Raw genomic sequence first — 14137 nt, 5'->3', positions numbered from 1 at the left:
AAGTGTAAATAAGGATTAAAATGATTAAAATGAATAAATGATAATTTGAAATAGGAAGAAAAGGTCCAAAGGGGTAGGGGAAGTGAGAGGGGAAGGGGAAAGGAAAGAAGGGAAAGGAAAAATTATGAGAAATGGAAAAAATGGAAACAAAGTCTTTGTAAATAGGGAAGGGTGGAGGGGGTGAAGGGAGGACAGGGAATGGGGAAAAAATAAGAACCAAGATGCATCATGTACAGGTGCAAGCACCCAATGATAAATGTAAACGTACTGTATACCTAAAATGTACCAATAAAAGAATTTAAGCAAAAAAAAAAAAAACCCCAAAAAACAAAAAACTTACCTTGTTTGAGTTACATAAAAATAGAGACAAATTTTAAATGTGGTACTTTTATCCATTTTTCCAGGAATTCTTATAATCAATCAATTGGCAAGACATTCATGTGCTTAATTATAGGATGAACTACTGAAAACATATAAAGTGACATGCTCTTTACTTCTTTTTTTTTTTGTACCAGGGATTGAACTCAGGACCTTTCGCTTGCAAGGCAGGTGGCAGAACCACTGAGCTAAATCCCCGCCCCTAAATACTTCATTTTTATGATGAGACATTTTTATTTATTTTTATTTTTGGTACCGGGGATCGAACTCGGGACTTGAGCTTGCGAGGCAGGTGGCGGAACCACTGAACTAAATCCCCAGCCTGATGAGACATTTTTAAAAGGCTTCACACTTCGTCTAATATTACCCCCTACCAGGGTGGTTTTCATACTACAGCATACAGGATGCCCAGGCCCTGGCTGAGCAAGTCCACTCAAGGAAGCCATTAAATGCCACAGCATAGCTCCCAAGGTAGGAGTGGTTACTCCCTGGTGGAGGAGGGGAGGGTGTGGAGCCAATGCATGTGAGGCCTACTTGGCAGCCTGCAGCCTGGCAAGAATGGAGTAGGATTCCTAGGAGGTTTTTCTTTTTCTCCTCCTTCTCTTCCCTCTCCCTGCTCCCTTGTTACCCTTCCTATTTGAACATGTTCTTCCAACTTCCCAATGTCTATCCTCCATTGTGCTCCTTATTTACCCTTTGGGTTCCTCACAGGAAAGAAACAATGTGATAGTTAAACTTGTGTGTCTGATTTATTTCACTTAAGATTATGGTCTCAAAGAAAAGGGAAAAAAAAAAGAGAATGGAAACAAAGCTTTTGTAAATGGGAGAGGAAGAAGGGTTAAAGGAAGGAGAGAAAAATGGGAAAAAAGAAGAATTAAGATATACAATGTAGCCTGGGATTTAGCTCAGTACAGGTACAAATTCCCTATGATGTATGACAAATAGGTACTAATAAAAAAGTTTTAAAAAAGGATTTCTAGGAGTGAGGCTGTACCAGTTAAACTTGACATACTGACTGGATTAAGAGGTTCTTAGAGAAGTAACTAGATCATGGGGCACTACACTTAGCAGTTGAAGGAGGTGGTCACTGGGCCCTTTGGAGGGTATATATCTTCCTGGTGCTCGTCCCCTGTGTTCTGCTTCCCAGTCACTGTGATGTAAGCTGCTTTGCTCCACTAGTCTTCCTCCATAATATTTCTGCCTTGAACCCAGAGATCATGAACTGAAACCACGAGGCAAATTCAACCTCTCCTACTCAAACTGTAAGTGCCAGATAGTCTGACTCAGTAATGGTAAAGCTGACCACTTCCTACTGTGTGATTCTTGATAACCATTTGTACCTCATCTATACAAGATAAAAGAATTTACTGTTGATGTTTAGACAGGATCTTGCTATGTTGCCCAGACTGGTCTCAGACCTCTGGGCTCTAATACTCCTCCAGCTTCAGCTTCCCAAGCAGCAGACATGCACCCTCATGCCTGGTCAAAAAAGAGAATATGGACTATATGCTGGTTGTTTTTGTGGGTTAGGTAAAGAGATTAACTGGTATTATTACAAAGAGATTAACTGGTATTATTTACTTCAACAACATCATATGACAGACTAGATATTCTAAGTACTCCCATAGCTGCAATGATGAAGTAAAACTAAAACCATGTGAATTTCTTACCGATAACATCAGCAAAGAGAGAGGACTCGTGCTGGGCATGTGAGCATGAAACAAGACCAAATGTGAGCAAAGAACATAAAGAGGCTTTATTCATCGGCACTTTCCTCTTTTCAGCAATTGCTTGTTCAGTAATGCTCTAGCGTGTAAGTAGTTTTAGTAGCATTAAAAGGTACAAAGGCGGGGTAACCCACTTTCCGGACCCCCTTCTGTCTTTCTTAGGCAGAAGCTTTCTTTCTCCCAATAAATTTTTCCTACTCTTTTTTTTTTTTTTTTTTGGTACCGGGGATTGAACTCGGGACTTCCCACTTGCAAGGCAGGCAGCGGAACCACTGAGCTAAATCCCCAGCCCCAATTTTTTCTACTCTTAACCTCCATTGTTGTTCCTAGAATTCATTCTTCGATTTTAGAAAACACGAACTCACATTTCGAATATCTAGTAGGTTTGGGAGTTAACATTGAATGGAGAATGTGTTTCTCTGCAGTTAAAGCCAACCTTACTGGTGGGAAAGTTTTCTCCCATTCCCTCAATGTGTCCGGACACTTCCTCTCAAGCATCTCAAGAATTTTCTTTGTTCTTGGTTTTATTATATCTCCCCGGCAAATGTAAATGGGAGGTGGCTCTGTGCGCTGAGCTTGCTCTCTGTATACCTGATAACCAGTCAATTTGCTGGGCCCAGATGACTTGTGTTCTATGTAACCAATGCAAAATGCTCAACTCCGCAAGCCTGCCCCTCTCTGGAGAGCTTAACCTCTCCTGCTCAATTCCAAAGGGGGGTTAGTCTCTTTGTGGAAAAGTCCCAGACTGACCCACTGGCATTAAAAATAAAAACTGTACACTTCGCCTCCAAACCTTCTGGGTGTGTCTTCCATTCTCCTGGACAACTGTCTGTATGTTCCAGCTGGCATTTTGCCGCTACAACATCTCTTCCCCCTATATCACTGTGAGCAGCTTTCTTACCCCAGGCCCCTATGCCATGCTGTCCTGCCTTGGAGCCAGTCGACTATGGACTGAAACATGAACCAAAATAAACCTCTCCTCCCTTAAACTCTACTGTGCCCGTGTTCCTGTGTTCTTGTTTTTGGAAGGAGTCTAGCCCACCCAGGAGGGTGGTAGGAGCTGAACTAAACCTCAATTCCTGGAAAGAGAAATATCTACTATGTTATTTGATATTCCTGTAAAGATTTTTCTGTCTCTGTGTATTCAAATATTCATTGACTTATATCCATTTTTAAAAAAAGGTACAAAGGCAGACAGCGAATCTTACATTTATGGCAAGAGGCTATCACACAATCGCAAATGTCTAATGCTCCTGTATTCTGGCAAATTCAGGGTGAAGATGCCAAGGGTTCCCCATACAACACTTGAAGCATCACAGGGCCTCATCTTGTCACTGGGTCTGAGAGATTTCTGAGCTAAAATAAGGAAGCTAACCCATTCTTCTGTAGCAGGTTTGATGACTCCCGTTGTAATTTTTAGGACACAGAAGTAAGATGCATGAGAAGGATTAGCAGAGATTTTAGGAGGCACTCAAGAGTAGAGTGTGAGTGCTCAGAGAAATGGAACTGGGAATATATATATATATATATTTTTTCTTTTTTCTTTAAAGGGGTGGAAAAGCCTGGGAAAAGGTAACACCCCTTGGAAGGGTATTAGCCCATTTTACAGATATGGGTGGGTTTTAAAAAAATAGGTAATTTATATACTCTTTGGGTTTGCTTAACTGGCTCCTTTACTTTGGATCAGGGTCCTACTCCTTATTTTTTAATTAAGTAAATTTATGGACTTTTAAGTATTCTTGAGGAATTTTGCGTGTGATGGGTCTAGTAGGGAAAGAGTCTAAATTTAACCAAACTCTGGCTGACTCCTAGAAGTTGCAGTCTTCTTTTAAGAACAGTTTTTTTATTTTTGGTACCAGGGATCGAGCTCAGGGCCTTGCGAGGCAGGCGACGGCACCACTGAGCTAAATCCCCATAAGTACATTTTTTAAGTTATGATTTCCTTGTTTCCTTTTCACCAACTTTTATTTCTTCTATCCTACCACAACATAAGCTTGCTGAGCCGATGCTCAGAGTCTTCGAGGACATGAGGTCTGCCCACAGATCCATGGGAGATGTTAGGGATTTTTAAAATGTGTGTTATAGCTCTTACTTCTAAGTCTTTCCGGGAAATATGATGGAAAAGGAGGTTTAAAACATTTCTCTTCCAACAGTACTGTTTCAAGTGTGAATCAAAGGAAGAAAGAAAGGAGGGAGGGAGGAAGGAAGGTCAATGGATCTGGCTGATTCTTTTGTCCAGTTGCAAGCCTGAGAGGGAGATAGTGGAGGGGTTAGAAGGGCTGCAGGAGGAAATATGCAGTCTAAGGGGAAGTAAAGGTAACATCCAGAAGTACTGCTGCTGAAAACTGAAAGATGAAACCCCAGGAAACACATGCTAGAAAGCAGCCTGTGTTTGAAGACTGCTTTTGTCATTCTAAAACTAATAAAAAAGGAAAAAATCTTGTTCTACTAAAAGACGTCGTTATTTATTTATTTTTTTGTTTGGTACCGGGGATCGAACTCTGGTCCTTGCGCTTGCGCAGGAGGCAGTGAAACCACTGAGCTAAATCCCCAGCCCGTTATTTTTATTATTACATCCAATTTTTGTTATCATAACTGATAAGAAAAGGGACTTGTTAAGAATGGCAAAAGACAAGGACATGGAAGTTGTATTAAGAAGATACGTATTTTGACTACTATTTTTGTTAAAGGGTCAATCAATTAGTGCTTGAAATAGCCTTTCTATGTAAATAAGCACATTCATCTGTCAGTGAAAAACAGTTAAAATTCCAATTGTCTGTCAGTGACCAAGGGAGGAGGGGTTTTGAAAACACAGAACTGTACAGAGGACATCTGTTTAGACAGTGTACCCTTGGGAAGTATGCTCCAGAATATTTTCTCATGAGGTTAAGCCAAAAAATTTTTAATTTAAGAAAGGAAAAATAAAAAGATGATACTCACATAAATATTTAATTCTACATTTTTCCACTGACAAAATCTAGTGAACTTGTCACTAAAAGAGAACACAAATAATCACCGAGAAGTATCAAATTAAATGGACATGTAGAACAATGTTATAAGATAAGCTAGAATTGGATTACTTATGTGGATCCTCAAATAGGGCAAGTTATCTCAAGCATTTTCTTTTCACAAAGCATTCACCAACAATCATCGATTTACTTTACAAATCAAATGAAAGATTCATGTCTCTCCCTTAATTATCATAACTATGCTGACATTTCTATCTGACAGCACTATCCAACAGGGAGATAACACAAGTCACATATATAATTTAATAATATACTTCACTGACCCAATGGATAAAAAAAAGATTATTTCAACATGTAATCCGTATGAATTTATCAAGAGGATACTCTCTATATATACTTATTTATATAGAAGACCTTCAAAATCTGGTGGTTTTTTGGTTTTTTTTTTTGTTTTGGTATCGGGGATAAAATTCAGGACCTTGCACTTGCACGGCAGGCGACAGAACCACTGAGCTAAATCCCTGGCCATAAAAAGCTGGTGTATCTTTTGCAGTTACAGTACATTTGAATTTTGACTAGTCTCATTTCAAGTGCTCAGTATCTTAGTGACTAGTAGCTACCATACTAGACAGTGCAGATCTAAATAATAAAAAATTTAATGTTTACAAATAATTTTAAGAGTAGTAAGCACTAAAAAACTAGGGCTGGGGATTTAGCTCAGTGGTTCCGCTGCCTGCCTTGCAAGCACAAGGTCCCGAGTTCGACCAATCCCTAGTACCAAAAAAACCCAAAAAGCAAACAAACAAACTGTGCTTAGCATGTGCCAGGTAGTGCACAGATGTGCACTCCTTTTAACAGTTCTAAGGACAGGTACTATTTTGAGATCCCATCTTACAGCAGAGAATATTAAGGCAGCTAAATACCAAGTGGCTTGGCCAAGGTTACATGGTGAGAGAATGGGTGGAGCCCATGTGAACCCAGATGAATAGGCTCTAGGCATTTAATCAACATTTAGCACTGCCTCTCAAAGATACAAAGAGTATGGAAGAGAATCTCTCAGATTTAGTACCCCAAAATTCAATGTCACACATACTGACATGCTTCTACAATCTTCTAAATTGCTCGGCAAGTGTTTTCAACCATGAATTAACAAAAATAACTATCAATATTTACTTAGTAAATACATTATTTTGATTGCTTTTTTTTCTTTTTTTTTTTTTTTTTGGTACCGGGGATCGAACTCGGGTCCTTGTGCCTGTGCAGCAGACGGCAAAACTACTGAGCTAAATCCCCGGCTTGATTGCTTTTTAATTAATGAACAACATATCTTTAAGTTAATTATTAAATATCTGTTCAGAATAAATGCATACTATGGGGATGATGGTACAGTTCAGTGCTAAGGTGTGCAAGGGCCCAAGACTGATCCTTTGCATTATTAAAAAAAAGGGGAGAGAGAGAGCAAGGAAAGAAGGGAGGGAAAGGCAGAAGGCATGAGGGGAAAGAAAAGATGGAAGGAAAAAAAATAAGTCCTAAACTGAATTCTCCTTGCAAGTATAGACTATTCTTGGTGATAACTGGATCTCTTCTAGCTGGTAGCATGATTCCTTACAAAGAAACAGGATCCAGTGCTCTTAGAATGAAAAAAGAAAACAAGGGGAAAAGGAGGAGAGGAAAGACAGAAGGAATATCTGTGAAGTGCATGTTACAAGTATTTTTTTTTTAAAGGAAACTTGAGTTGCTTTATTTAGCTTCCAATTTCTGGGAGGCTCAAGAGTTTAAGTATTCTGGACAACAAAAGAAAATAAGACCATGCTTACAGATCTTTTTCTTCCATACTCTTTCTTTAGGATTGTTTTTTTATTGTTGCCCTTTCTATTACATGGGATGTACACATCAGGTGTTAAAAGGTACAATACATTCTACAACTGAGCACCACTTTCTGTAACTGAACAGGCAAAGAAATTACACTGAACATCAGCATCTGGCAGTATTTTTTGGAAAAAAGAGAAAAGAAAAAAGTTATATAGGTTTTTAAAAAATATTTATATATATTTTATTGGTACATTTTAGGTATACAGTATAATGACATTCATCATTGGAAATTTGCACCTTTATATAATCTCTCTTGGTTCTTATTTTTTCTCCTTCCCCTGCCCTCCCTTCAACCCCTCCATCCCTCCCTATTTACAAAGACTTTGTTTCCATTTTTTCATTTTCTCATATTAATTCCATTCCTTTCTTTTCTTTCCCCTACTCCTCCCACTTCCCCTTCCCCTTTGCCCTTTTCTTCCTATTTCACATTATCTATTATACCTTTTAGTCCTTATTTACACTTTCAGTTTCTCACACTAGAGAAACTATTTGGTATATAGGTTTTGTTTGCTATCTTAATTTTGGTTGCATTCTTTGATGTTAACACATTTTGTATAATTGTATCATATAGCTGTATTGAATCATGTAGTGTCAAATATTAGATGTGATTTAATAGTGTTACAGGTATTAACATTCGTGGAAGAGAATGCTGCAGAACACCCAACTACCACAATTCCCTATGGGTTTTATTTAATAGGACCTCAAAAAAATAAAGATCCTTTGCAAATACTTCTAATGCTAATAAGATTAAAACTCCAAACCAGAAGAATTCTTTGTAATCAGTAACTTTTTTCAGTGAATCTAAAATTACTTTTAAAGAGCATTTCATTGATTTTCCTAACATCTCTATGAAGTTGGTAAATTACCATTATTTTCTGAGAAACCCTAAGTTTTTCCAGCATGTACCTGTAGAAGAACAACCATCTGGGTGTTCCCCATATTAATAAATCCATAACCGGTCCCTGAACTTCCACTGGACTCATGGGCTCATGTACACTTCATTTTCACAGATCCTGGCACTCAGAGCTGGTGCTAAGGAATGGTGGGTGACTTGGCACTCTTTACAAGTAGCCTGAGTGTTAGCAAACCAGGAAGAGAGGAAGAAGTGCATGTTAGCCCACTAAGCATGGATTTGCTGTGACACGTTCCTCCTTGGTTCTCTAGGGGTCAGGGCCTAGCCCTGTCTGCCTCTGGGCGACTTGAGTACTCACTATTCTTGATCAACACCAGGGCAGAAGGAGAAGCCTTGGTGAAAACTACAGGCTGTTATGGTACTGGCAAAGAACCTGAAGACCAGTGGAACAGATTAGAAGATGCAGAAACAACTCCCGACACACTCATCCACCTCATCTTTGACAAAGGAACCAAACACCCTTGCTGGAGGAAAGATAGTCTCTTTAATAAATGGTGCTGGAGAAATTGGGTTTCAACTTGCCAAAGACTAAAACTAGACCTATATATCTCACCATGCACTAAGCTAAAATCTAAATGGATTAAAGATCTAAATATAAAAACAGAAACGCTGAACCAGCTGGAACAGAAGTTAGGTAGAACTCTTGAAGACATTGGGGTAGGAAAAGACTTTATGAACAAAACCTCAGTTGCCCGTGAACTGGCACAAACAATCAACAAGTGGGATCTTTTTTACTAAAAAGCTTCTGCACAGCAAGAGAAACCACCAGCAGTGTGAAGAGACAACCCACAATGTGGGAAAAAATTTTCACCTGCTGTTCCTCAGACAAAGGTCTACTATCTCGAATCTATAAAGAACTTAAAAAAATCAGACCTCCCAAATTTAAAGACTCAATCCAAAAATGGGCATCTGAAATGAACAGAAATTTCGCACACTCAGAAGTAGACATGGCAAATAAACATATGAAAAAACGTTCAACATCACTGGTCATTCGAGAGATGCAAATGAAAACACTGAGATTCCACCTCACCCCAGAAAGAATGGCTGCTATCATGAAATCAACCAACAACAAATGCTGGCGGGGCTGTGGAGAAAGTGAAACCCTGCTCCACTGCTGGTGGGAGTATAGACTGGTGCAGCCACGGTGGAAATCAGTATGGAGATACCTCAAAGAACTAGGACTGGAAGTCCCATTTGACCCAGCTAGTCCCCTGCTGGGTATCTTTCCCAAAGAACTGAAAGAATCATACCACAGTGATATATGTGCACCCATGTTCATAGCAGCACAATTTGTAATAGCCAAAACTTGGAAACAGCCCAAGTGCCCATCAACTGGAGACTGGATAAAGAAGATGTGGTTTTTTAATAAAATGGAGTACTACTCAGCCATCAAAAATGAGAAATTAGAGACATTTATTGCTAAATGGGTGCACATTGAGGCGATACTCTTAAGTGAAATAAATAGGACACACATGTGTAAATACCGAATAGTTTCTCTAGTGTGAGAAACTGAAAGTGTAAATAAGGACTAAAAGGTATAATAGATGTGAAATAGGAAGAAAAGGGGCAAAGGGGAGTGGGAAGTGGGAGGAGTAGGGGAAAGGAAAGAAGGGAATGGAATTAATATGAGAAAATGAAAAAATGGAAACAAAGTCTTTGTAAATAGGGTGGGATGGAGGGGTTGAGGGGAGGGCAGGAGAAGGGGGAGAAAAATAAGAACCAAGAGAGTATGTAAAGGTGCATATCTCCTATGATGAATGTCATTGTATTGTACACCTAAAATGTACCAATAAAAGGATAAAAAGAAAAAGAAAAATGAAAAAAACAAAAACAAAAAAACTACAGGCTGTTAGTAGCCAGAGCCCCTGCAGAGGCCTCAAAGGCCAGTTAAAGACCCTGAAGTGCTTGGATGCAGTGGAGGAGGCAGCCTGTTTCAACTGTGATGCTCACTCAGTCTCTGTACTGCACAGCATGAGGCTTGCTGCCTGTGCAACAGGCTCACAGGCCTCCACAGATCAGGCTTCCAGAGCCAGCCCCATTGAGAGTTTAGTCCCTGTCCCTGTTCAGGCCTCTGGAGGAGGTGACAGCCATACTTCTGAGTACTTCCTCTTTACTACCAGACTGCAGGGTGGCCACCAGGAGGGAGTCACCTGAACTTGGAGCCCAATCTGCCAATCCTATGATGCTTTAGAGAGGATCTGTGCTTTCCAAAACCAAAACTTGCAACTTGACGTGGAATTTCTATTTCTAAATTTGAGAATGCATTAACAGAAAAAGAACTGACAAGTGTAAGGATTAACAAAATGATTTTGAAAATAACTTACACAAAACTATAAATGCTTTAAAACATGTGGTGTGCATGCTTCCTGAAATGCAAGCAGTTTCCCTTGAATTCCCTGGAACAGGTGATGGCTAACTTGGGGAAGGAAAAGGCTATGTATTAGCCAGCTCAGGCTTGGCAGAAGGATGTTCTTTGAAGTTACAACACATCCAGGGAAGACTTGCCTCCTGGCTTTGGATTACAAGCCCATCTTTCTCTTCTCCCAAGGGTCATATGAACACAAGGGTGACTCAAGAGGTGGGAAAGCGCAGATCTGAGAAACACCGGCAATGGAGGCCTAGAGCCAGCAGTGCAGAGCCATAGCCCTTTCCTTGACCTCACTGTGCTGCCTTCTGGCTCAGAAGAATATAATCAACTTGTATGTATATTCCTTTCGCAAAGTATTGACTCCACCCCAGGGTAAAATTATCTCTTGAACTCTAGTAGAATCACAACACGGTTTGTTTATTTTGGTACTGGGGATTCAACTCAGGACCTTGCACTTTCCAGGCAGGTGTGGTGCCACTGAGCTAAATCCCCAGCCTACAACACTGCTTTTAGTTGATTTAGCTCTGTGAGTACATGGAGAAGAAAACTACAGAAAACCAGTGTTGGTTCTTTAAGTACAATTACTGAGGAGCTACATACAGCTCCACCAATGAGATATGATCATTGTGTCAACTATCTAGAAATGATCCCAGTTTAGGGCGAGAAGGATAGTGTGAAGGCAGACTCGGCTGTAGGAAGTCTACTTCCAACAGTGCATTGTCAGAGGCATGACCTACAGCAAAACTGATGGGTGGGTATCTGAACAGCACATGAGACAAATGTTTCTATAGGTACTACTGGAAAATTGCAGAATATTACATGACAAACATGCTCTATGGTTTGAGTAACCCACAGGAACATAATTCTTAGGTATTTTTTGTTTGTTTGTTTTTGGTACCGGGGATCGAACTTGGGTCCTTGTGCTTTCAAGGCAGGTGGTGGCACCACTGAGCTAAATCCCCAGCCCCAATTCTTAGGTATTTTAATGGTGCATACAATCATAAACACACTTTAGCCTATGCCCTTAAATTCCATTAGTACATGAAGAATGGAGCTTAGGTTTGTCTACCTTTGGGAGATATGCCATCACAATCCAAGGAAATAAATCTGATAAATTACACCCATACTTGCATTAGCAAAGGCTTTCCAATAAGATACTTTTAAAACTGAAGTTCCCTTGTCTATTTAAATTTTAGATCAACTGAAGCTAAAGAACTGAAGGCCAAAGGAATGTGAAGCTATAAAAACTCTAAATTATAATGTATAGAGGAAACAGTCTAGCACAAAGGCTGACACATAAGTCATGGCCAATATGTATGTATATATATGTGTGTGTATAAAGTTGCATACCTTTCCATAAACTTTTGAAAAATGTTGCCTCGAAGACTTTCACAAATTTCTTCTATATATGGCTGGAAAAGATGGAAAAGAAATCCCACACTGTAAACATGAGTATATTAAAATGAAAGATACAAATAAATGAGATTCAGCCCAGGTGAGGTTCATGGTGATGCACTCCCACAGCATCGTGTCCTTGTCCTTGTTGGTACCTGTCCAGTTTTCACCAAGAGATTCACTATCAGGGCTGTTTATTTCATAGCTGTTTCCAATACTAGGTCCCAAGAAGATAGGGGCAGGTCTGTATCATTGCATCCCTGCTGCCTAGTAAGGCTCCTGGCAAAGTCATGGACACTTCCTAAATGACCAAGGCCAGCTTCGTGGATGTGCAACTCTGAAGATCCTGGCATTGCATTTCATGCTCCTCTATCTCAAAATTCTTAATAATTTTTGGAAAGAAGCCCCATGTTTTCATTTTGTACTAGGCCCTGTGAGTTATAAACTACTAAAATGGGACTGGGGATTTAGCTCAGTGGTTCTGCTGCCTGACTCACAAGTGCAAGGACCCGAGTTCGGTCCCTGGTACCAAAAAAAAAAAAAAAGAAATAAATAAAATGTTATAAACTACTAAAAGCATTTGTGATCTATATTCATATTGCATTTTAAAGACTCAAAGGAAATAAGTCCATAGTTATCTTCTTTTTTTTTTTTTTCTTTTGGTACCAGGGATCAAACTCAGGACTTGGCACTTGGGAAGCAGGCGGTGGCACCACTGAGCTAAATCCCCGGCCCCAGTCCATAGTTATCTTAACTGGCTATCTTACTCACTGACTTTCTACCTCTTAGAATGAGAGGTAAAGGTAACCAGGAGGGAGAGTTAATCCTAGTCAGTTAATCCCACTTGCAGATAAGGAGGCTTTGGGACTACAGGCAGGTTCATCCCTAAAATCTCTGAACAAGTTCGTGGCTAATGGGTTTGAAGCCAGAGGCTCCTGGTTTATGTGTACACTGCTTTCCCCTCAGAGCAACTACAATCTACTGCAGTTCTGTGCTGCTTTATCCATTAGCAAATAAGCAGCATAAACTGTTTCAGGTGAGCAATTTTAAATCAGAAACAATAAAATTATCAAGTGTGGCACTCACTATTTTACAGTTCAACTGAGAGTCAAATGAGATCTTTTTGGAAAACATCTCAACGACCTAAGTTGTCGAACAATGGAAAATTTAATACTTTTTTTTTTTGGTACTGGGGATTGAACTTGGCACCTTGTGCTTTTGAGGCAGGAGCCGGAACCACTGAGCTAAATCCCCGGCCCAAATTTAATACTTTTGATGACTTTATGGATCATACTGAATGTTTACAAAAAGAACAACCAATCACGACATGGTCCAGACTGGTAAGGGTAGAAGTCTGCGGAAGCCAAGAAGACCAGACTCTCATTTCCTGCTGCAGAGAGGAGACTGCACTGCCAAGGGGCACTCCTTGGGGACATATAGCAACCTCTGCCCCCTCCCCCCAGCGCTACTGCTGTCTGGAGAAGGCTCTGGGACTGGTCCCTGAAGCCACATGGAATTGGCTCCCTCCTTGATAAAAGGGGAAGAAGCTGAACTCTCTGAAGTACTCTCCAGCTCTGAATCACTAGGATTCCAAGGCAACACACCACATCCATCCTAGCCAAGTCCTCTGCAAGTCTCAAAAGGTTCTGTAGACTTCAAGACACAAAGCAGATCAAGAGTTTAAAGATCTATGAAATGGCTAAATTTATATATCATAGACTTTCTATTTATAAAAACAATTACATCAATTAATATTTTTCTTTTCTATTTTGTCAAACATCCCATACTCTCTGCTAAAGAGTAAAAAGACAATAGTCTCTAGGAATTCCTAACCACCTTATTGCACTGCTTCAGCAGAAGGAACCACCAACATGCCCAGGGTGCAGTCCAAAAGCCAGAAGTGGCAGCGGGATTATGAGCACCTGCTCCTCTCTCTGGTCCTCTGTTCTCTTAATCTATAAAAGGAGAATCCAGGAACACTGGCACACGCCTGTAAATCCAAGCCCTCTGGGAAGCTGAGGAAGGAAGATCATAAAGTCAAGCCCAGCCTGGGCAATCTGGCAATTTAGTGAGACTCTGTTTCAATAAATTTTTTTTGGCAGTGGGGATCAAACTCAGGACCTCGTGCTTGTAAGGCAGGCAGCAGAACCACTGAGCTAAATCCCCAGCCCCTCAATAAATGTTTTATAAAGGACTGGGGATGTAGTTCAATGAGAAGGTCCCAGGTTTAATGGCCAGTACCACAAAAAGGGGAGGCGGAGGCAGATAAGCCAGATAAGCCAAATCTCATTTGGAAGGCTACCTTAAGAATTAAAGTAAGGGGCAGGGGATTTAGCTCAGTGGTTCTGCCGCCTGCCTCACAAGTGCAAGGTCCCAAGTTCAGTCTCCAGTACCAAAAAAAAAAAGAATTAAAGTAAGAATGTTACATTTTTAGGCATCAAAACACCATCCAGGACCTTTTCTAGTGCCCACTATCAAAAGTACTTATGCAATCATTTACCTCTAAAGTTGAGCT

Source organism: Heterocephalus glaber, unplaced genomic scaffold (genome assembly GCF_053883595.1).
Source record: "Heterocephalus glaber isolate CG9 unplaced genomic scaffold, H.glaber_assembly_v1.0 deba00001781, whole genome shotgun sequence".
Lineage (NCBI taxonomy): Eukaryota > Metazoa > Chordata > Mammalia > Rodentia > Bathyergidae > Heterocephalus > Heterocephalus glaber.
The sequence above is the reverse complement of the archived record's forward strand: the minus strand, read 5'-3'. Positions refer to the sequence as shown.